This window comes from Myotis myotis, unplaced genomic scaffold, assembly GCF_014108235.1.
Source record: "Myotis myotis isolate mMyoMyo1 unplaced genomic scaffold, mMyoMyo1.p scaffold_m19_p_18, whole genome shotgun sequence".
Lineage (NCBI taxonomy): Eukaryota > Metazoa > Chordata > Mammalia > Chiroptera > Vespertilionidae > Myotis > Myotis myotis.
The window spans coordinates 33354844-33378764 of NW_023416322.1; the positions used below are offsets into that span (position 1 = coordinate 33354844).

Sequence of the window (23921 nt, forward strand, 5' to 3'; positions counted from 1 at the left end):
TCTCGGTCTTGGGCAGTGGGAGGAGGAAGAGGAGGAAAGAGAATATAAATATGGTTGAGTCTTTATGGAACTCCTGTAAGTGAAATTTCATTCATGCCAGTTGAGTCCAAGCACATTCTTAGGTTCTGAAGAAAAGAGAGACACACACTAGCGGTTCATGCTGCTTTTCTGAAGAAACGCACTTAGAAGTTCATTTGCTTCGCCATTTGCGAGTGTGCTCATGCTAATATCCATACAGGCAGCCCCTGAGGCATGTACACCGAATTTATCAACAACTCTTCCCTAGGAGTGGCCACCACCACATCCAGCTGCCCTCCCACTGCCCCAGACCCTGCTGAACGGTCCCAGGTCCCCAGGCCGGTCATGGATTCATTCAGCACACACAGTAAGAGCACCTGGTCCAGCTGCCGAGGCAGTGTGGGCCGTGCCTGAGATGGTGGGTTCTGGGCCTATAGTTGGGGTTGACATTCTGGCTGAGCAGCTGTGAGACCTTGGATAAGTGGCTCTTCCAAGATCGACTCGAGACGACCCCGTTTTTATCTTAGTTCTGCAAATAGCTGTGCTTCTCCCTTGAACTTGATACCGTGCAGACACTAAGAGTCTTGAAAACGGGGTGACTTTCCTCTTGCTGTTGATTACCAAACAAAAGCCCTGAGCTAACTAGGCATGTGGCTTCTCTCTGGTAACCAGGACGCCCTGACAGCAATTTATTGGCAATGTTGTACGTGGCGGTAAGATATGCGCTGACTGAGTCACCACTCCCGCTGTCCCCAGAGCCCAGCTTGGGTCTCTACAGCTGCCTGTAGAGTTTATGTCTGTTTGTCCAGCCTCAGTGTCCTTGGGGAATGGGAGGAGGTAGCCACCATGAGGACTTCAACAGGAAAACTGCCTGCGCCCTAAGTGTACAACTCTTACTGGCCAGCTCCTTTAGTTCACACACGTAGCCTTGTCCCCCGCCCTCCAAGACACGCCAGTTGGGTGAGAGTCAAGATGGATTCCCAGTCAGCTGCACGCTGTGTCTAGCACAGGGGTGGGCAAACTTTTTGTCTCGAGGGCCACAATGGGTTCTTAAATTGGACCGGAGGGCCGGAACAAAAGCAAGGATGGAGTGTTTGTGTGAACTAATATAAATTCAAAGTAAACATCATTACATATAAGGGTACAGTCTTTTTTTTTTTTTTTAGTTTTATTCATTTCAAACGGGCCGGATCCGGCCTGCGGGCCGTAGTTTGCCCACAGCTGGTCTAGAATCAGCACTTTCCTTCATTAGCCCTGTCTCTTCCCACCTCCTTCTTTGGCGGAGTGTTTCTTCGTGGGGCTCCCCCCGCCCCCACCACCACCATTGCCTTTCCTGCTACCGGGCCTCCACCAAGCCTACCTAGTTCACCAAACGAGCCTTCGTTATTTTGAAAGTTCAGGAAAAGAGCTTGCAATGCCAACACCTTTTCTCCCAGGCCCTTGCAAAGTCATGGATACTCGAGGCTCCATTTGACAGTAGCCGAAACCCAGTGCCAAAGATGTGTTACAACCTGGTGATGTCTACCCCTCACTTCTCCAGCATCTCAGCCGCGGGCTGCTGCCCAGCCAAAGGCCCTGCCACACTTCTTTCCCGGGAAGGCTCACTCACTGAACCCAACCACAGTCATTCTGTGTGTGTCTTCAACACCTCGCACGAAGCTCAGGTGTGATGGCCTCCAAGCCCACATTCAGCTCGCCTCTCTGCTCATTAGGTATAGACCTCAGAACAGGTTACCCCTGGAGCCCCCTGGCATTGCCGGGGAGTCTGCTGACCCAGGCAACACAAGCCTGGGCCCAAAATCTCAGCGGGGTTGGGGGGTGGGGAAGGAAAGGCACAGGTGTCCTCCCGGGAGGGAGAGCTCTGGGTCCTCCTAGGGGTCTATGGGTGGAGATTTTAGGGGAGGTCCCAGGGGCAGATCTCAATAGAATCTTCAGCAGCTTTCCAGGTGTGTCCGTTCAGGGTGTGGTCTCCACTGACTGATCGGCCAGCAGCAGGGCAGCGGGTCATTATTCCATGCAGCTGGGCTTGGTGCTGAAACACAGCTGAGGCCTAGATGTTATTTCTAGGGAGGAAAAGTCAGGGGCTCCAAACCCAATGACCAGCGATGTGCTAGGGGCGGCAAGGTCACCCTACAATTGACTGTCCATTGCTAGGATGGCCTGTCCTACCAGGAAGTAAAACATGGCCTCAGGAACCGGCTCCTAACGTGGGCTATCAGATTTTACAAATAAAAATGCAGGCTGCCCAGTTAAACCTGAACTGCAGATAAACAACACAGGCATTTTAGGATAAGGGTGGCCGGTGCGATGTTGGAGCTTGCGGTGATGTCCCTGGGCCTAGGAGCTGCTGCCGCCAAGCCCACGTGGCGCTCAAGGGAGCCGCAGACCTGCCGGGTGCTCAGGGTCTGCTCCCCAGCCTGGTGCCCGAGAGGCAGGCCCGGGTCACATGCCACCTCCTTGTGGGCTGCGTGGATGTGCAGCACCCCCTGGGGAGGGGAACCCGAGTCAACAGCCCAGGGCTTTCCAGGAAGAGAGGAGAGGAGAGGATGCTGGCTCCTGCTTTTATGAGCAGGGCCCGCCCCAGTGCAAGTGCGAGATCTTGGCTGCAGGTCTCCCCCCTGTTTTTCTTGGAACATCACACCAGGAAGCGCTGCTCTGGGGCATGTGTGCTCTCAGAAGAAATGGGAAGCTTTTCTCCCCCAGAGGAGCACTTTATAGAGTGGATTCATCGCTCTAAACTCTAAATGTGTTTGTTAAAGCAAAAGGAGGTGCAAGCTGGAGGGGAGCCGCCAGCCCGGGAGCCCAGGAGCCCAGGAGGCGGCCGTCCAAGGGCTTTGGCTGCGGCCGCCTGGAGGGAGGTCGCTGACCCGAGCAGCCTCCCTGAGCCCAGGACAGGACCGGCAGGGATTTCCAGTCCTTCCAGGCCCAAATGATCCAGAAAGGAATGATAATAAAAATTCCTTCCACTTCAAAGCCTACGAAGCATTTTTTTATAGACATTCTCAGTAGCCCTTCTAGCAGGTGCGAGGCACGGGGCCCGAGGAGAGGGAGCCGTGACTTCCCTGGAATTAGCAGTCTGTGAGGAATGGAGCCGGGACTCAACCCCAGGCTTCTGGGCCTCAGTCCAGAGACCTTTCCAAGGTGGTCAGATGCCTCGTTGTGTTGTAGGCAGCGAGAACGGGACCATGTGTCTGACCAAACCTGGGTTCAGCAACCTTAGTACTTGGGTTCTAGCTAGGAAAGGATTCAGAGCAAGACCCAAACTGTAAGAACACTGATCGGGTAAGTTATGGAGGCAGAAGAAGTAATTCCGAGAAGAAATGGGCTTGGGAAACGAGTTATGGAGGTAAAGGAAGGGCCATGGAGGCTTGGGAGTGAGAAGCTAATGGTAAGGAGCCTGGGGGGACAGAGAGGAAGGGAAAAGCAAAAGCGTTCTTGCTGGAGGGAGAGCTCGCTGGGCCCTCCCTGGGTCCTCAGGGCTTTAAGGGCGGAGGGCTTAGGGGCGGTCCCTGGGAAAGCTCTCAATAGAATATTCAGCAGCTTCCCAGGTGTGTCCTTTTAGGGTCGTGGTCTCCACTAATTGATGGGCCTGGCCCGCACCAGGGCAGGGGGTGATTATTTCAAGCAGTTGGGCCTCAGGGCAGCTGTGGCTGGTTTTATTATTTATCTGGGCCTGGAGCTGAAATACAGCCTAGGGATAGATGCTATCTCTAGGGAGGAAAGGTCAGAGGGTCCAAACCGCATGACCAGGGAAATGCTGGGGGAGGAGAAGTCACCCTGCGGGCACGGTTCCACCCTACAATTGATCGTCCACTCCGATGGCCTTCTGTGCCTGCCCCGTTGTCCTTGCTCTGCTCCTGTCTGTCCAACTGCCTGCTGCAGTTGTTCCTTCCAGGTGGCTTGGACAGCCATGGACAAGCTCTGGGCATGGTGACCAGATGTCTGGTTCGTGCAGGGACCAGGGCTTCCCCCGGATGTGGGACTTTTAGTGCTAAAGTCAAGGCAGCCCTGGACAACTGGGATGGCTGGTTACCTACTTGGGAGGCAGCAGGGGCTCGCCCCTCCTGATGGGGCCCTGGCCTGGGACAAGAGGGAAAGGAGGTGGTGGGACTTGAGAGCCACGGAGTCTTACTTCTGTCTCTGCCCAACTAACCTTCTACCTGGCGTCCCCTGCCTTCCCCGTGGCTCTCTCCCATCCCTCATTCACTTACCTCTTCAGTTCCCTTCAGGTCTCCTGACAGGATCTGGGGCGCCACCTCCTCCAGGCGCACCCCCCGGCCTCCCTAAGGTGGTGGGAGGCACCCTGTCCACTCCCAGTGCATAATGACTTCATCACAGAACATTTTGTGTTGAATTTGCTTATTTGCCCTAGCGTCTCCCCGAAAACACCTCTGGGAGGGCAGGGGCTGCATCTTCATACATTAATCAATTCCACAAACACTGAGGGGCTGCCCACTGTGGGTCAGGAACGAGGGGATACAGTGTACCCCGGGGGTACAGTGACAGCAAAAACAAGTCCAGTCCTGCCCTCATGGAGCTTGTGGTCCGTTGGGTGAGACAGGCATTAATCAAATACCCATACGAGTAAAAGCAACATTACAACTATGTCAGTGAACGTTTGATTTGATGACCATGCACTAAGAACCAACAGGAGCCGTACCCCACGTGAGGAGAGCTCAGGACGGGGGACCAGAGAGGCTTCTCCTGAGGAAGTGCTGGTGGCTTGGAGATTGGGGGCCAAGGAGAGGTTAACTAGGAACAGGGGCAGGAGAGAGCTGCAGGCAGAGGGAGCAGCCTGTTCCCTCGTTTCAGGAGAGAAGACAGAGCTACACAGGGAAGGTTCTCAGTGGGGGCGGTAGACTTTGCCCCCCAGGGAACACTTGGCCACGTCTGGAAATATTTGTGTGTCACAACTTGGGGGGAGAGTTGCCGCTGACCTTTAGCAGGTAGAAGTCGGAGATGGTGCCAGCTACCCTACCACGCACAGGACAATCCCCTACGACAAAGGATGATCTGATTTGAAATGTCAATGCTGCCCCTGTTGGTGGAGCAGAGAGCAAAGGGGAATGGGCTGTGAGCGGAGGCTGGCCGCCCTGCAGGTGTGGTAGGCTCGGTGACACGATCCGGTGAGCATTCTGGAAAGGTCAGGTTAGCTGTAGTGTAAAACAGACGAGTGGATGGAAGCGGGGAGGCCAGTCATGGGCAGCTGTAGTCGTCCAGTGGACAGATGATGGTGGCTTGGACCAGGGCTTTGGGCATGAAGAGGGAGGGAGCGGAATGGAGGAGGTAACAGAACAGGACATGGAGGAGAAGGACTATCAGAGCTGACACCTGGCTTTCTGCATGGGCGGTGATAATGGGGAGCACACGCCAACATGTTGTAGGCAGCAGGAACGGCATCATGACCCGTCAGAGCAAAGCTGGGTTCAGCAACCTCGGGACTCGGGTTCTGGCTAGGAAAGGTTTCAGAGCAAGACCCAAACTGTAAGAGAACACTTACTGGGTAAATTCCAGAGATAGAAGTACTTCTTAGAACAGTGGTTCTCAACCTTGGCTGCACATTAGAATCACCTGGGAATCTTTTTAAAATCCTGATTTCTGGGCCTCATCCTCTGGAAATTCTGTTTCTTTGTTACTCATGTTGTGGCTCCACCCCATCACAAAGAGACAGAATTTCCAGAGGATGAGGCCCAGAAATCAGGATTTTAAAAAGATTCCCAGGTGATTCTAATGTGCAGCCAAGGTTGAGAACCACTGCTCTAGAAGAAATGGGCTTAGAAAACAAGTCACAGAGGTAAAGGAAGGGCCCTTAGAGCATGGGGGTGAGGAAACTTAAGGTAACACCTGTGGGTGCGGGGAGGGAAAGGCACGGCGTGCTTCAGGATCCTGGGTCCTCTGGGTCCTCCATCCTAAGGGTTTTCAGGGTGGAGATTTTAGGGGAGACCTGAGGGAAAAGATCTTAATATTCAGCAGTTTTCCAGGTGTGTCCTTTCAGGGCTGTGGCCTCCACTGATGGATTGGCCGACAGCAGCGCAGGGGGTCATCATGCAATGCAGCTGGTCCTGGGGTCAGCCAGGGCTGGGTTTATTGCTTACCTGGGCCTGGAGCTGAAATACAACCGAGGGATAGGTGTTATCTCTGGGAGGAAAGGTCAAGGGTTCCAAACTGCATGAGCAGCCAAGGGCTAGGGGAGGAAAAGTCACCCTGGAGCCAAGGTCCCACCGTACAAGTGACTGTCCGTTGCTAGGCACCTGGGCGTTCCATCCTGGTGGCCTGCTGTACCGGGCCCATCGTCCTTGCTCTGATCCTGTCGGTCTAACTGCCTAGAGCACATCCCGCTATTGCAGAAGGGTCAGAGAGCCTTCCTTTTTACGACGGCATCGTATTCCACTGTGCACATGTACCACCGCTTTTCTATCCACTCACCTCCTGAGGGGCACTTGGGCTGTTTCCAGATCTTATTTGCATTTTAACAGTTTCCTCTGGCTGCCATGAGTGGAAGGAGAGAAGCCCGTTAGGAGGACCCCAAGTCCAGTGACGAGTTTCTTGTCACAGTGGCGGTACGTGCTGAGGCTTCCGAAAGAGGGATGGTGTCCAATGCTTGAGCTCTTGGCTGCAGGTCTCCTGGGCTGAGTCGATTGTGCTGAGAGACAGTGATTGCATGAGCAGTAGGTTTCCTATAAGAACAAAGTGGCAGGAAGTATAAAATAATGGTTGCTGAAGGACTAATAAGGCTCAAGAAACAGAGCCAACTGCTTCCCACCCCCAGTGCCCACGCTGCCCTAACCCAGCAGAGATGAGGCCCCAGCTCCAGTCTGACCGTAGCTGAGATGCAGGAGTCTAGACGTTGGACAGTGGAGGACGCATGAAAGGGGACACAAATCAGCCGGAGCGGGCTCAGGGGAAGCGCATGCTGTGGTGGGTCAGGGGCCAATCTGACAAGGTCACAACTGCCGGAGAGTGAACTGTGAGACACGGAGATGGGTTTGATGGACAAGGCTCTGCAAGAAGACAAGATGCCTTCAGGATGTGGCAATACCCTGAATAAGCTTCCTGAACCTGAACAGGACAACGGTGGCCCCACAGATGCTGTGAAAGAACAAGAAATGAAGTATGTGTGCCCTGACCGGTTTTGCTCAGTGAATAGAGCGTCGGCCTTAGGACTGAAGGGTCCCAGGTTCGATTCCGGTCAAGGGCATGTACCTTGGTTGCGGGCCTATCCCCATTAGGGGGTGTGCAGGAGGCAGCTGATCGATGTTTCTAGCTCTCTGTCCCTCTCCCTTCCTCTCTGTAAAAAATCAATAAAATATATTTAAAAAAGAAAAAAGAACAAGAAATGAAGTATGTGGACTTAGCTTTATGGAGCCTCCAAGAGAATGTCCCCTTATATTGAAAGCTGATGCCTGGCTTTATTTTCGTGGAAGAGTTTTTAAAAAATATGAAGATATAAACTATTATATTTCAGTTTCTCAATTCGAATCTTTGAGTGATAAATCAACAGTTAAAAAGGTACTCCTTTGCCCGGCTGGTGTGGGCTAGTTGGTGCGGCATCGTCTCATGCACCAAGAGGTGGCCGGTTCGGTCCACATGCTGGGTTTTGGGCTCAATCCCCACAAGGGGGCGTGCAGGAGGCAGCTGATCCATATTTCTCTCTCATTGGTGTTTCTGTCTCTCCCTGGCCCTTCCTCTCTCTCTAAAATCAATAAAAACTTATTTTTTTAAAAAAAGGTACGCCCACTTGGTTTGTGATAGCAACGTTCTATGTGAACATGTTCACCAGAATGAGAAACTGATTAGATTTCTCAGGAATGCAGAATATTTGGCTGTCGGAGCCTAACACTCTTCATTTACTAGCTGGTGTGTGAACAGGATGGGTTCGACATCTGCCTTGAGCTCTGATTTTGCTTTGCTGCCAGAGTGGAACCCTGCCCAGCTACCTGTCCATGTCCCGTGATACCAGGTGATCAGAGACAGGAGAGAGAAGGGCAAAGAGAGAGGCAGCCGGGCATAAGAATGGCTGCCTTCTCCTTTCCCCCCGGGAAGCGTGCTGAGTGGGTGCTGCGGAGCCTGTCCATGCAGATAGCTAGTCCTCTCACTGATTACTGGGATTCCTAAGATTCCTCAAGGTATTTTCAAGCTTTGACTATGTTTACAGATGAAAAAGTTATCTGACAGCTAAAAAAAGAGTCAAGCAGAGTCCCAGGGAGAAGGGCTTCGGAGACACGGAGCCTGGGCTCAGCCCTGACAGCTCCCAGGCCGAGCGGGAATTCTGCTCCTCAGAAGTTAATCCCCGTTTCCCACCACCACGATCATCTTCAGAGAAGTGCAATACGCCAAGACCGGCATACTTTTTCCTTATCTACTTGTAAACCATTCCCCAGGAAAGGGAGGTCTTTCCAGTGCAGCGCAGAACGTCTCATTTACCGTGTTAATTAAGAAAAAAAAGCTGGTCAGAGTCTCTTTAAGTAATTTTCTCTCCTTCCAGTTTCTAGATCAGTGGTTCTCAACCTTGGCTGCACATTAGAATCACCTGGGAATCTTTTTAAAATCCTGATTTCTGAGCCTCATCCTCCAGAAATTCAGTTTCTTTGTTATGGGGTGGGGCCACAACATTAGTAACAAAGAAACAGAATTTCCGGAGGATGAGGCCCAGAAATCAGGATTTTAAAAAGATTCCCAGGTGATTCTAATGCCATGGTTGAGAACCACTGTTCTAGATGAAAACAAACCTCCTAGTTGTCACAGGCTCCTCTCTCCCCTTTGCTTCCCACTCCCAGTGGGCTGCCCAGCGTTGTGGGTGCTGCCCTCCCTACGTCTCTTACATCCGTCCCCCCTCTTCTCTCCCGCTGCTGCCTCCCCACTTAGCCTCCTAGCTGGCCTCCTGGTTTCCTGTCTGGCCTCGCCTCCTCCACGGTGTCATTGCCAACCACATTGCAGACGGGTTCATCTTTATTCAGTGCCAAGGGGCCAGGAGGGGCTTAAGAAATAGTCACCAAATTCTGAATTTTCTACCATCTTATTCAGAACCCTACAGGCACCCGGGACCCTACACATGAAGTCTGAGCTCTTTGGCCTGCGCCCTGAATTCCACCCTAATCTGACCCAGCCCACCTGTCATTGTCACCCCTCATGGATCTGCCATTCCGGCCACAATGAGGGACAGCTTCTGGTGCTGCCCAGCTTCTTGTCCATTGTTCACGCTCCTCTCTACGTGCGATGCTCGGTCTCCCTAATGCCACCTGTTCTGCAAGCCCAAGCTCAGTGCCCCCTCCTCCTTGAAGCTGTTCCTGATCCTATGCAGCCAGACACACCGTTTCCATGCTCTCCACCCACTTAGCACTTATTTTGCTCTTTCTTGTGTAGAACTCTCTGTCATTTAAGCACATGTCGTCCGAGATTGTGCACATTTTGAGCGTGACATCTGGGTCTTCAATCAACAGCGTATGTAGGGGGCACATCAGGATGTCTGGCACTAGCAGGCATTCGGGGAGTGCTGGCCTCACCTTTTGCATCGAGCTTTTCCCAAGATGACCCACTAAAATCTTGGCAGGACAACTGCTTTTCTTGAGAAACCCAAGGGTTTCACAACCGAGGCGCTCTGCTTACGTTAGGGCCAGTGGCATGAGGTAGCAGAACACATCAGTCCTGGATCTGTACTTCAGTGATCTTAGAAAAATTTTCTTAACTTCCTTATTTTCCTTCCAAGTAGAACGACTCTAAGAAGATAGAAATTTATTCTCCTTTTATGTAATGACCCATTGGTGGGCAGATGGTTGAGGACAGGTAGGAAACTGTTCTTTGAAGCCAGCCAGAGACCCAGGTTCTTTTTGCCTCATTACTCTAATGCTGTGCAGGTGAACTAAAGCTTACTCACCAGCCCTAAGCCACATCTATTTCCAGTTCCCGGGAAGGTGGAGCAGAGAGGAAATAGCTCCCTTAGTAAGGGCTTCACCTCAAAATTGCACATATCACTTTAGTGCCAATCCTGTCAACTAGAACGTAGTCACATGACCACACCTAGCTGCAAGGGAGGCTTAGGAAACATTTACCAGGCCTGAGTATCTGATTCTTCCATCATCCTATTAAGAAATATTTTGGAAGAATGAATATGGAGGGGACAAGTACCAGGTTTTTTGCCACATTACTTTACAAAGTTGTTGCAAAGTGTAAATGCAAAGATTGGCAAAGCACCCAAGATTATGTGCAGCAAAATCAATATTTGTTCCCTCCTAATTTGTCTCAGTATTTCCCACTTGCCTAGCAGCCTTCCACATAGCAAGCAAGTTCTCACTATATTTTTGATGACCGAATGCTTAAATGAATGAGCTCATTTTGCAGGCCCATCATTTCTAACTACATAAAGCCATTTGTAATTTATTGATTGCTGTTGGATGAAAGCTTGCTGCTCAAGTACTGTACTGATTAATGGATAAAGAGCTTTCTGTCTACATCAACCATATGCCAAACTAGTAGAATTATCCTGAATACCTCTAAGCCTTAAAAATTCCCAAATGAGGAGGACTACGTTATTAAGGCTTTGTGGCTTAGTGTGAGATTGCTAAACTCCACTTTATGTGGGTGCCTGCTATTTCTCTAGAGAGCAGATAGAAAGAAGTGATCCCCACCAGCCCCTCGCATTTTTTGGTTCGAGTGCTCAGGCTTGGCCTGTCTCCAGAAACTAGGATGGAGAAGCTGCCGGAAGCCAATTCCAGCATGTCATAATTTCAAGAGTTTCATCAAAAGGTTGATGGAACTTGGGGACTCAACAGGGTTGAGTCACATATGTAGTTACCTGTTGGGAATGGCTGATGGCATTTCCCCAAACCTGAAAAGGGATGATTGTTGGCTGCCAGCTAAAGGGCATCTTAGCCGAAACCGGTTTGGCTCAGTGGATAGAGCTTCGGCTTGCGGACTGAAGGGTCCCGGGTTCGATTCCGATCAAGGGCATGTACCTGGGTTGCGGGTACATCCCCAGTAGGAGATGTGCAGGAGGCAGCTGATCGATGTTTCTCTCTCATCGATGTTTCTAACTCTCTATCTCTCTCCCTTCCTCTCTGTAAAAAATCAATAAAATATATTTAAAAATAAATAAATAAAATAAAGGGCATCTTAATCTACATGTTATAGCCTCCTACTGGCCAAATACCTGCCCTAGGCTAATTCCCCCATTCTGACAACGCTTGTGTATACCCTTTGAAGTGTATATCTCTACCTTGTCTCAGGACAAGTTGTGTTAATAAAAAGCATGGGATCTTGAGGCAAGGAGACCTTAGACCTAAGACCTTAGACCTTAGAAACTTAGATCTTAGTTTCCTTTAAGCTAAGCTCCTCTGACCCCCAAATGCCTTTCAAAATTATATTTTGTCTCTGGACTCTTTATTAATCTATGCACAGCCTTCTCCAGATTGCTGAACCCTTCTTAATGCTGGAACAAGAACCCCAGCAGAAGTGGACGGGCAGAAGGTCCTAGGATAGTGGTCGGCAAACTCATTAGTCAACAGAGCCAAATATCAACAGCACTTCTTCAGAATAGACTCGCCCAGGCCGAAAACCGACTTCTGCGCATGGGCCACGAAGTTTCAACTGTATGCGCGCCCGCACGTGGTATTTTGTGGAAGAGCCACACTCAAGGGGCCAAAGAACCGCATGTGGCTCGTGAGCCACAGTTTGCCGACCACGGTCCTAGGAGAAGCTGAGCAGGACGGTGGAGTGCTCCCGCTGAAGGTCACGGCAGCCTGTGAATCCTGGGAAAAGCACACGGACAAAGGTCTGTGCCAGATGGGAAGTGGGGAGCTCACCTGGCAGGAATAACCCTGGAGATCAGCTGCGGTGAGTTTGAGCCTGTTGCTTTAGTCAGGGGAGTCCCAGACCCCTTTGCAGGCATGTGCTTAAGCAGTGACTCAGCAAATGACAGAATGCCCAGGAATTGTCATTAAAACAACCCCCAGGGCTCTGGAACACTGAGCAGACTGGCCTAAAGAGAAAAGCAGCTTCTGGATGTCTCGAGGGAAGCAACTACTGCTTCACTAGACACATGGTCCAGAGGAAGCGCTGGAAACCTGCACCCCCACCCGGGAGAAAACCCTGTGAGAATCCGGGCAGCCTCCCCTGGGGGGCCCGAGACAGGGGCCCATAGGGGTGGCCAGCCAACCTGGTGCTAACAGTCCAGATTCCCAGGACTTCCTCTCTCTCTCTCCTCCTCCTCTGCATTATCTCCTCACTGGGGACAACTTCCCACTCCCTCCTCGAGTCCTTCCAAGTTGCTGAGTTAATCTCTTCTCTTGAAACCTCAGAGTTTGTATACCGAAATATTTCCTGAAATTGGATGCTCTGTAATCATATGTGTGCGCGCACATATATGTGTATGTTTAGGGATTTCTCGAAACATTTATTTACTCAAATAATGTTTTTGGGTGCATTCTATGCCAAGGCATTGTGATACCAAGACCCAGCAGTAAATAAAACAGACTATGTACCTACCTTGATGAGCAAAGAAATATTACATGGTGTGTGGGTGTCTATATATACACTGTGTGTACACACACACACACACACACACACACAGTGACTGTCACACAGTGAGTACCCAATAATTAGATGCCCAATAAAAATGAGAGCTAATGTGTATTGAGTACTCATATGTGCCAAGTACTCTTTAATAACCCTAAACGATAGAAACTATTATCTTCATTTACAGATGGAAAACTGAGGCATAGGAAAAGAACACAGGTAAGAGTTAGTAATGTGAGATTGAAGCCCCAACATTGTCTCCAAGCCTGAATCCTTCTTCTTCCTCTTGAAAATGGGCTGTCTTTATTCAAAGGCAGACTGTAGATCAGACGTCCTCAAACTACGGCCCGCGGGCCACATGTGGCCCGCCGAAAACATTTATCCGGCCCGCCGGGTGTTTTTGCCGCCGCTGCCTGTCCTGCTTAGCAGTCGACTCCTCCCGGGCCCGCAGTGCGCATGTATGGAATGTCTGAGGGACAGTGAACTGGCCCCCTGTTTAAAAAGTTTGAGGACCTCTGCTGTAGATACTCTAAATCTGCCCGTGCTACTCTAAGAAGAGCAAGCTTCAGGGAAAAATCCGGGGAGAGAGAACGTGGAGTTGGGTGGGGACAGGACTGAGAGGCTGTTTGTTTGACTGTGGGCCTGCGATGTGATTCTCGTCTTCCAGTTTTGCTTGTCTCAGACAGCGATGCTTCTGAGTGCCTCAGAACACCTACTGTAAGGGACCAGCAAACTCCGTCCCAGAGGTCTTCCCTGTAGGCCTAAGTCCAAAGCCAAGGTCTTAATATGATCCCACTCGCTATTGGTCTGAAATCACTAAAAACCACGTTCAGAAACTGACACTTCAGGCGATTGCATTTATGAACTCACTCGTTTCATACATGATCAGGGAAAAATGGGATCCTGGCAGAGGAAGCTGTGACATACAGGAGGAACTGTAGAGGGACTGGTGTACCCCAGCCTTCAAGCCTCTCTGGAACATTCCTCACTGCACCCCACTCCTACCCACTGGAGGAACCCGACCATCCGCCCTACTGGGCTCCCCGCTAGCAAGGCCCACTCGATGGCAAGCGTTTGAACTCCCTGTGGTCTGGAGGGGGTTATGTGGGATGAATGTAGAGAAGAGAGAAGTGTACACAAGAACTCGCTGAGGATTACTGCGAAGATGAGGGAAATCGTGCTGGTGTAGACTTTGAGGATGGGATGTGTTATTACTGGCTTTGTTTGTTAGTCTGATGAATATCAGATGGGATCTCAATCTGACTAGAGAAGGAATGGAGAGCATGGCTCCGTGGCATCCCCTTGGACGCAGTAGCTAACGTAACTTTGCTCAGAGCCCTTGGCATTTGTGGTTGTATGTGGGCGTGTCAGATCATGCTGGGCAGCAGGACATATGGGTTGAAGTGAACTCTGTGTGTGTGTTCTATGCTAAGCAACTAAGGGGGAGGATGTAAAAGACACCACGTGGAGCAGTTGCCTAAGCCATAACAGCGCCCCCTTCTCTGAGTACCCCCCTAAAACTCAGGGTGGGCCATGCGTCTTTGTCTCTATCCCCCACCAACACACTCCACCAGCACCAGTAGCTGCATGCAGTGTGCCAAAGGCTGGGCACGGGGAGAAACCTTCCTGGGTGCCAGCAATGAGGAAGTCGGTACGGAATTTAAAAGCAATAATATAACTAACCAGAAGTCAATGTGCTTTTTATTACCACCATGTGCTGGCAATGCTAAACAACGTGCACGATAAAGAGGCCCTTCCTGAAAAAAATCCTTTGTTGGCCTAAGCTCTAAACAACTGCCACACTGCTGCTGTGTTTTAATCATATGTATCTAGCTTCCAGTTAGCACATTTTTATTACTTACCGTTAGAGCTCGCATTCTACATGAAAGCTAATTGCAGAACTCCCGCTTGCTCAGGCACGCAGTACGCAGACTCAGCCACACAGCTCGCTTCCAGGACGTCCTCAACAGTTGGGAACCATTCACGCCCACGTTGTGTGCCCAGCTCTGTAGTGCTACCAACTCCTTACCTAGACTCGAAAGAAGCAATAATAGCACAGTGATTACCAACATGAAGAAACAGAACTTGAATTGCTTTAATGTTGTCCTGTCGTGAACGCCAAGAGGAAAGATGTTGGGCTTACGAGACAGGAGAAACCCAAAGGGCCGTGTTTGAATGGCTTGATCCTGACCACCAAGAACAGGATGCCTGATATAAAGCAATGAATGGGTCAAATAGCGTTAATGTTTGCTGTTATTCAGACATTTCCTCTGATTTCTGTAAAACAAGAACTTTGGGAGAGTGAACGAAAAATGATTAAGATGTTTGATGACATTTCTATTTTACTAGAGAATTTTCAACTGTGTCAAATTGGAAAGCTCCTGGAATTAATACCTAAGACACAGACATGGATAGTATTGCAATTCTTTGAATTTATTGTGAAATGGGAGTTTTGGGAATCTTTGCTCAATTTATCCTTATTTTACATATTACTTCATATGATAGAAAAATTTTAAATTAAAATTAATAAAAACTGTTGTTTGGTCAACCACGAGCAAAGATAGATGGACCTATCTTATACTGCCTGTTGAACATGAATATGCAAATATTAATTTTTGACAAAATTACTTACAAGTTTACGAAAGTTACAACTGAAAACAAATACTGAAATATTATTACTCATCACTGGTGACAGACCAATATGCAAGTACTAATTTATTTTCCTTTTTTCCAAAAAGCACAGTAATGTAATAAAGAGTACTATTTCATTACCTTTTTTCTTTTATTATACTGTAGTAGGTATTTTAGTTTGCATCTTGCTTTTAAAATTACATTTTATTAGCATGAATATATGTACAAAGCTCAATAATAAATCTTTTTCACTGTGCTTCTTTTATGCTATTACTATTACTAGCTGTATTTCATGATTATTACTGAAAATATCTTTGTTGAGGAGGATGTTAAAAATGATCCACTCCACCCTGGCCTGGTGTGCTCAGTGGGTAGAGTGTTGGCCCTCACACAGAAGGGTCATGGGTACGGGTTCAATTTCCTGTCAAGGGCACAGAACTGGGTTGCAGGGTCAGTCCCCCCCAGCTCCCCCTCCCCATTTGGGTATCTGTGGGAGGCAACCAATTCATGTCTCTCTCTCACATTGATGTTTCTCTCTCTCTCTCTCTCTCTCTCTCTCTCTCTCTCTCTTTCTCTTTCTCTCTCTCTCTCCCCACCTCCCTCACTCCCTCCCATTCTCTCTAAAAATCAATGGAAAAAATACCCGCAGATGAGGCGTACCAAAAATAAATAAAAAGATCTCCTCCAAGGTCTACTATGCCGGTAAGTCACTGACGGGTTGATCTGAGGCACATACCTGACCCAACCGGGACCAGTCAGTCCTGCAACGTGACCTGCGGGCTGAGGGACATGGGGGTTAGAGACATGGACGCTGAGCTGGGTTATGAACCACAGCAGAGTCCAAGTGCATGAACTGCTCCAGAGTTCAAGAGCTGCCCTGCTCTGCCCTTCCCACAGCTTCCCTGGATCCTGTGAGAGACCCAGAATCATTCCAGTAAACCTCCCGTGCGCCTTAGAGGCAGGCTCAGCGTCTACACCTGGGACAACTGTCTTCATTACTGACCCTTGGGGCTGGGGACCCAAACCAAGGTCCTTCTGCCCAGGGCCCTCGGCGCCAACAGAACGAGACAATTCGCTAAAGCAGAGCAGAAGGGAGGCGCTGGCCCAGGAGTGGAGACAGGGGAGCTTGCGCACTAGGGGCACCTTCTCCGGCCGGGACTGGAGTGATCACATTCTTTGGGGCCCTTCTGCACAGGAGGCCCCATTGCCACCTTGGGCTGTGCGCTCCGCACCTTGGGCTGTGCGCCCCGCCCTCTTGGTTCGCAGTGGGGAACCCTTTGCAGTTCCTGTAAGCAAGCACAGGTCCTGACGCAGGTAGGCATTGAGAAACAATGGGATCTTTTGGATAGTAGCCCAGTGACATTTTTACACAAGGCAGGGCCAGAGGCAGAGGAGGAAAGGAAAGATGGGAAAGCCACTGCCAGCCAGGATGTGAAACATCCTCCCCGTCCCCCTTTTCCCTGCTCACTCTGCTCCCAGTTATAGGTCTCATCCTCAGAGTGGGGTTCGGGGGCCTGGCCCTGTCAGAGGATCACACAGACCTCCCTGTAGCTCCAGGCTGGGTTGCCTCTCTCTATCCCCCTGCCTCCCCCACTCCCCTCGAGGCTTGCCTCTCCCAGAGAAGGGGTTCCTCTGCTGTGTGTGGGGTCCGAGGGGAGGAGAAGGGAACCTTTCTGTGAGACATCTCCTGTAATTCCGACCGTCACCGCACGAGGCAGGGACGGTCAGCCTCCTTATTCCTTCTGCTTCTCTTGTGTCTGAAAAAGAAAAAGCAGCAGCCTTGGCAGTCGTGGGTCCCTCCCCCTCCCCCCACACCCTCCTCTGGGGCCTTGTTTTCTACACCAGAACAGCACGGACAGGAAGCCAGCTACTGCTGGTCCCTGAATACAAGACGCCAGGGAAAGGCTCTATTTTCATACCAAACCTGGTTTCCTGGTGGGCACACAAATTGTTGCCTGTTAAAATAGCAACTCGGGCAGAAATGTCTCCATCTGCTTAGATGTGCATCCATCCCATCAGGAGCTGGCCTTGCAGTCAAACCACTGATGTTTCTAATGAGCTGGAAACAGAGCTCCCTTCACGGCTCCCAGCCTTTGGCCCAGGATCATCTGCTCAACCAGAAACCCGGGGCCTTTGGCTGTGTCCACCCTGCCCTCTCCATCACTCTTTCTCACTCTTTTCCAGCGCGCAGTCAGGACTACTGCTCTTCCGCCTGCACACAGGCCCTCAATAGTAGTAATAGATGGCACTGGTCAAGCCCAGGCCAGGGGCATGGTGCCCGGCCCTCCCTCAAGAAGAGGAGATAGACACAACTCTGGGCTATTTCTTTTGCGCTGTCCATGCTCCTATCCACAGCCCACCGCCCTTGCCTTTTTCCAATCAAGATCAGAACCACTGACCGGTTTCCACAGTCTCTGTCCACAGACGTGAATAGCAATGTCACAAACTCAAAGGCCTCAGGGGACCAGACAGGTCGTCGTAATAAAAATAGCCGACCCCGAGCTCCACTTGGCTCTCGCTTCACCTCCCTGGAGTCTTGTGGAGGCCTCTTCTCAGCGGGGTCTCCCTGACTAGCCTTTTCGAATTGCACCCCCAGCATTCTCCACCCCATTCCTTGATGTATCTTCCTCCATAGCATTTGCCATGATGTTTACTATATAATCCACTTAAAAATCCTCATCTGAGGATATGTTTCCCCTGGTTTAGAGAGAGAGAGAGAGAGAGAGAGAGAGAGAGAGAGAGCGAGAATCATCAATGTGAGAGAGAAACATGGATCGGTTGCCTCCTCTGTGGGGATTGAACCTGCAACCTGGATATGTGCCCCAATGGGGACTTGAACCCGCAACCTTTTGTTGCACAGAACAATGCTCCAACCAACGGAGCCACTTGGCCAGGGCTATAATCTACTTTTTTATTTTCTGTCCCCCACTCTGCCCCCATGTGGGTGCCATAAGGGCAAAGATTTGTCTGTTTTGTTCCCTGATGTATCCCCCATACTATTGGCCATAGTACATGCCCAGTCAATACTCACTGTATAATCCAAGGCCAGGCACTGTACCAAACACTTAGATGTATTAAGGCAGTAATCCTCACAACTCACCTATGAGATAATTGTTATTATTTCCACTCTGCAGGTGAAAAGGCGGGAGAACAGAGAGGTGAGGGGTGGACCCAGGACTCAGACACAGGTGGTGTGGCCATGCTCCCAGCCACTTGCCTGCTCCTAACATACTCTGTGCCACATGGGAGGGGCCAGTGGGAACTGGGACAACTGGAAAAGGCTTATCCTGCCTGAAAGCATTTCGTTTAAAAAAAAAAAATTGTGTTCTGAACCAAAAAAATAAATAAATAAATAACCCGCTGACCTTAGTTAGGCCTCAGTTAGATGAGGATGGCCCTAACGTAGAATTGTAGACAAAAATAGACTTTTATCGGGAGGGGAGGGACCAGAGGTTTACGGTAAAGACATTACCCAACCAAACCATGGTGCTGGAGAGTCCACAGGTGTGTTTTCCTTGGCTGTTTGCCCTCCGAGTGGGGTCTGTGCAAGGGACGCTCAGTGGGAGCTCTTTGAGCAGCAATCTCCTTGCGGCCGGCGGACCCCCCCTAGGAGAGCCAATCCCAGGGGCCACCCCAATGACGGGCGCACTGCTGATTGTCGCAGTTGGGCTCCTGGGACAGAGCAGCCTCACAGAGGACCAAGCCGCGAGCCACACACACATGCATTATCTTGGCATCTTCCATGGCCCCGAGGCACCTTCCTTTGTGTCCTCCTGGGCACCCCCAAACCATCAGTTTCATTAGCAGGTGGGCAGCGTGGCTAAGACACCAAGACGCCTCAGCTTGCGCAGACCCCCAGCCATCTCACACTCGGCGTCCAGCTCAGGGGGGCCAGGGCCCCAAAGCCTCCAGAAACGCCTTCAAGCAATAATGCTTGGAGGCCACAAATATTTGTTGGACACCAGAGGCCACACTGACGTCGTGAGCTGGACCGGAGGAAAATGAAGAGAAACCTTTCTCTTTTGTGAGGCAGCTGTGGCCACATAATAACCAGCCCGGTCTCTCCATGCAACTAAGACGGGCTAGAAGTCACCAATTCCTTCAGCACGCGCTCCGTGACCACTGGCCGAGCCCCTCGCGGGGCAGTAATGTGGTAGACCCGTGGTCAGCAAACTGCGGCTCGCGAGCCACATGCGGCTCTTTGGCCCCTTGAGTGTGGCTCTTCCACAAAATACCACGTGCGGGCGCGCGTACAGTGCGATTGAAACTTCGTGGCCCATGCACAGAAGTCGGTTTTCGGCCTGGGCAAGTCTATTTTTGAAGAAGTACTATTGATATTTGGCTCTGTTGACTAATGAGTTTGCCGACCACTGTCAGCTCGACAATGGTATAGACAGGCACGAGACAGGTCTAAGCAATGCATCAGATGTGCGGGCAGAAGAGGCACCACACCCGTCTGGGATATGTTGGTTTTGGGGGGACAAAAAAGCAAACCAGAGCCTCGTAGGGCGGGGTTGTGTTGGAGGAAAAGACCCCTGGGTGGGATGCAGGTGGGCAAGTTACGAGGAGGGTGCTTCGCAGGCGGGAAAGGCCGCGGGACTGTCAGTGCCCAGCCCTGGGGCGGGGTGCCCCACGGTGCCCAGAGTGCCCAGGAGCCCACACGCACTTGGGCAGAGCCCCGTTCTCCATTCACGTGGGCTGGGGTGGAGGGAGCCCTGCGTGGGGCATATGCAAGTCGCCTCCACCGTGGACGCCACGTTATCCCCCAGGACTCACCTCCAACCCTCTGCGTCTCACGGAGCCTGAGCACCTATGAGTGGATGCCGCCAGCTTCTCTGTGAGTGGATGCCGCCAGCTTCTCTGTGAGTGGATGCGGCCAGCTTCTCTGTGAGTGGATGCCGCCAGCTTCTCTGTGAGTGGATGCCGCCAGCTTCTCTGTGAGTGGATGCCACCAGTTTCTCTGTGAGTGGATGCGGCCAGCTTCTCTGTGAGTGGATGCCGCCAGCTTCTCCGTGCCCACGATCTGGCGTAGGCCCTAAAGTCGCTCTGCCACTTCCTGGCTGTGTGGGCCACACACAGTTTAGTGACTCTCCTGGAGACTCCGTCTCCTTGTCAGCAGGATGGCATGGCGTCTAACTTGGAGAATTACTGGGAGAATGAGATGGGAACAGGCGATTAGAGAACAACATATATTGTGTTAGCGCAGAGAATCCAATAGGGTTATCTCTTTGGAAAGTGCCTTGCAAACTGTGAAGGCCAGTGCAAGTTCATTGGGATGATATCTGTTAAATGAAAGCTCCATGAGAGCAGGGGGTTTTGTTTGTTTTGTCCACAGTTGGGGCCTCCGGAGCCTAGGACAGTGCCTGGCATACAGCAGGCACCCAGTAACACTTGTGGCAAAAGTGAATGAACGCTGGCCCAGAAGGAGGTACACCCGCTGAGAACTCAGCAGGCAGAGGTGAGCTCCTTTACGTGGTCAGGACTGGAAACTGCAGGTCCACACGGGGCAGCCCCCCAACCCCCTGCCAGTCGGCCAGCTCATGGGGTGGGGGTGCACCCCTGCCTGCCTCTCTGGGGCTCAGTCTCAACCCCTAGACCTAACCCTTCAGGATCCTCTCTAGCTCAGCTGCGGGCTGGGTGGCACGTGCGTGCCCCTTCCTGCTCCATCCCAGCCACCACCTCCAGGATCTGAGGGTGTCAGGAGCATGAAAGAACCAGTCTTGGACGCTGGGACTGAGACACGGGCAGAGAGCACTGGGTTCTCTCCACACGTCTACGCCAGAGCCTGAAATAGCTGTGAGGCTAAAGAGGATCTCAGAATAGCTTTCGGCTCCACCACAATTCCAGGCTGGGGCACAGGAGGGCCAACTAGGCAGCCGGCGGCGTGGGAAAGTCCTTGGGGAAGAAAAATGAAAATTGTGATATAAAAACCCAGGCTTGTCCTTGTTCAGGGAAGAGCGACAGCGTCTTCAGTGGCTCCAACGGTCCAGCCAGTGGATGGTGAGCAGCGTGGCGAGGTCGTGGAGCCAGCAGTGAGGCCTTAGCTGTGGCTGCTGAGCCCTGGGGAGCCCTGAGGCGGGAGCTTCCCGGAGGCCAGGAGGCTTTGAGAAGTATCCCCTCATCAGATGTGACCGGCCCGGCAGGGGCCTTCCACCACAGAGCCACGTGTGCCGGCGCTGGGCCGTGCACCTCAAAGACATTATCCTACTGAGTTGTCGCCACACGTCCGAGCAAAAGGCACGACGGTTCCCATTGCACAGGTGAGAGCTGAGGCTCATGGGTGGTAAGAATTTGGCTCAGTAAGTCATGGAACTGGGATTTGAATGCTGGTCTGTGTGATTCCAAAGTGCATTTTAGCTGGGGTGGGCCAATGGGAAGGATCCGGCCTCTGACTGAGGCCAGGGTAGGGAGGGGGCACTGCTCCAGCCCTCAGGTGGTTCAGAACTGTCTCTGGGACGGCGGACCGCACCACCATTGCCCGCACCACCATCGCCAGCACCACCATCGCCCGCACCACCATCGCCCGCACCACCATCGCCCGCACCACCATCGCCCGCACCACCATCGCCCGCACCAATGCTGCAACGCGGACAGGACGGCTGGAAAATCTGAGTTCTCCTGTGCCTTCTGGTCCAGACCCTGTTCCTGGCAGGCACCCCTCTCTTGCATCCTTGAGAGGTGGGATGGGCAGGCCCGGGTGGGAGGGTGTGGAGGGGGGAGTCGAGAAGGAGACAAGAGGAAGCCAGGAGGCTGCCCAACCCCCTGTAGAGCTCATACCACTTGTTGCTTCTGCCTTTGGATCCCTTCTTTTCTGTCCCCATCACCCACTCCAGGAGGTGCCACATCTGAGACTGTTCCAGGGTCTGCGACTCTTCCTCAAAGAGGGACACGGTGCTACGTTTCAGGGTACCCTCAGGCGTGGCTTTGGAACACAAAAAGGGTCAGGTGAGAGAAAGCCCTCAGCCTTAACCACATCCTAGGTTACCCCAGCCCCATTCCTAACCTGCTGCCCAAGACCCTCAACCTCCCCTGCTTCTGTCCTCTGCTCCCTCCCCCTCCCGGCAGAGGCCCGTCTTTCTAGAACTACAGTAAGAAGGGTGTGGTGAGGAGACTACCACGAGGGGGCAGTGTGGAGCAAAACCCCCATCCGCCATCTCACCAAGAGTGTTTTTTCACTTCCTCCAAGTCCCAGGACCAAAGGGTCACCCTTGGACATATTCCTCGAGCTTTGCATGGAGAATCTTTACACTCATTGTGTTAATTTCCATAAGTTAAAGTATACGCACATTCTGAATTACCCACAATACCTTGTTACTGAGGACTGAGCTTCAACACCGACCTTGACATTTGGCAGCAAGTAGCAGTACGTTAACTGGCCGAAACCAGTGGTTCTCAACCTGTGGGTCGCGACCCCTTTGGGGGTCGAACGACCCTTTCACAGGGGTCGCCTAAGACCATCGGAAAACACATACATAATTGCATATTGTTTTTGTGATTAATCACTATGCTTTAATTATGTTCAATTTGTAACAGTGAAAGTGGGGGGCACCACAACATGAGGAACACTATTAAAGGGTCGCGGCATTAGGAAGGTTGAGAACCACTGGGCCCTAAACGAACGAGTGAAGAGCAGAGGAACATGGAATATGGGAATGATGTGATTGTTCTGCATGGAGGCCGGTGACACCTTCTCCCTGAGGCTTCGCAGTTCTTCCAGGGTACCCCCCCTCCCCCCGACTCCCCGGGGGGCAGCATCCAGCAAGCCAGGTGCAAAAGACCCTGAGCTATGGCTGCTGTTTGATGAGAGGCGACTGACTCGCGGCCAAACCACCTCCCCTACTCCAGTCCATCAGCCACTTTGGACTTCGTTGTGTTTCTTTGATGATATTTAACCTGTACATTTACTTTAGATTTCGGGCTGTGTGATCTAGCAGCTTATACGTATTAAATTTGTGTACTTATTTAAGTGACATTATGAAATGTAACTCCATCCAGCTGGCGTGGCTCAGTGGTTGAGCATCGACCTATGAGCCAGGAGGTCACGGTTCAATTCCCGGGCAGGGCACATGCCCGGGTTGCAGTTTATAAAAAAGGTTCACATCTTTTTATTTGATCATCAGTATAAAGAACTCTGAAAGAACCCATGACTCAGAAAATAATACGTCTGAAAACATGGGTATAAAGGGGACACTCGAGACCCGAATCCAGACATCTGGATCCGAAGCCCTTGCTCGTCCACCCCCCCCCACTCCCCCCACGTGCTGTTTGCACGTGCACAGGGCAATTTTGCAGCTGGCGCCGCCTCAGGACACTTACAACCTCAGGCGTTCGGGTATTAACTTCCCAATGTAGCCACAGGTACCAGGACATGTCTCAGAGTCACCCAGAGCTCTGACTCATGAATGTTCCTTGGTCTGGTTTTGACTGAACAGGATGAAGTTGGAGAGTTCCAGCCTTAGTTTCTGTTCCTCTTCTTGCTCGTCACTGTGACGTTCCTTGAAGAGGGCACACGTGTTCATTCCACGGCAGGCATCCAGCCCTTCCCAGAGGGAGGGGCTGGGTAGGAGCGCTAGGCATGAGACAACAGGGACTAGAGACGCAGGAAGGAAGCAGGTGACCTGGTAAACTTTACCTCCTTCACAGCTGCCTTGAGTATGTGAAATGCATACAATCCGGGGATGGGACACACTGCTGATTCTCAAATGTTTTGTTTTAAAACAGAGGAACTTCCTTTCCAAGTGAAATATGGCCTGGCGGGTGTG

At 51.4% G+C, this 23921-nt stretch overlaps 2 long non-coding RNA genes across 4 annotated transcripts; one reads left to right on the forward strand and one right to left on the reverse strand.

Annotated features, from left to right (window-relative positions):
- Positions 1 to 5740: 5740 nt before the first annotated feature.
- LOC118673682 lies at positions 5741 to 23595 on the reverse strand. Of its 3 annotated transcripts, XR_004973442.1 has the most exons (7): positions 23476 to 23595; positions 21937 to 22081; positions 19936 to 20307; positions 17559 to 17856; positions 15896 to 16916; positions 14391 to 14557; positions 5741 to 6695 (listed from the first exon to the last, which is right to left on the reverse strand). It is a non-coding gene; the product is annotated as an uncharacterized LOC118673682 (long non-coding RNA). The 3 variants fall into 3 exon arrangements; XR_004973443.1 differs by lacking the exons at positions 15896 to 16916; positions 17559 to 17856 and having other exon boundaries at positions 5741 to 6125; positions 6445 to 6695; XR_004973444.1 differs by lacking the exons at positions 15896 to 16916; positions 17559 to 17856; positions 19936 to 20307; positions 21937 to 22081; positions 23476 to 23595 and adding an exon at positions 14672 to 14733.
- On the forward strand, positions 21505 to 23684 carry LOC118673683. The gene is made up of 3 exons (XR_004973445.1): positions 21505 to 21837; positions 21993 to 22104; positions 23592 to 23684. It is a non-coding gene; the product is annotated as an uncharacterized LOC118673683 (long non-coding RNA).
- The last annotated feature ends 237 nt before the right edge of the window (positions 23685 to 23921 follow it).